A 516-nucleotide genomic window follows, 5' to 3' on the forward strand; every position below is an offset into this window, starting at 1 on the left:
TCAAACATTTTAGAACAGTTCTACAAAATTACGTATTTACTTTTTTCCTATTACCATTTCTATCATGCTTCATTCTTACCATCATGATTTATTAACAATGACATATTTCATTTCATATTACTGTTACTTACGGTGATCTGGCAACATTTAATATTATATAAACATCCCTCTCCCATAAAAACGAAAACACTGACTTTGAATTTGAAATATTTGTTATCTATATCGGTGATATAGCAATGTAATCAATATTTTACAGATATTCTAAATGATATATAATAACAATAAAGGAAAATGACGTTGCTTTTGAAATATATTTGCATTGGTAATTTATTCGTGTAATCGATATTTTACTGACACTAAAACGTGAATATATAAATATAAAAAAGATGAATAGATAAGTAAATCAGCTTATCTCTACAGTATTTCATTTACCGCAGAAAACACGCCAGAATTATTCATGTCATTCGTGTCCCCAGCAGACAATGGACATTTAAAAGGGTATTTCGTGCAACGATG

This window comes from Penaeus monodon, chromosome 24 (genome assembly GCF_015228065.2).
Source record: "Penaeus monodon isolate SGIC_2016 chromosome 24, NSTDA_Pmon_1, whole genome shotgun sequence".
NCBI lineage: Eukaryota > Metazoa > Arthropoda > Malacostraca > Decapoda > Penaeidae > Penaeus > Penaeus monodon.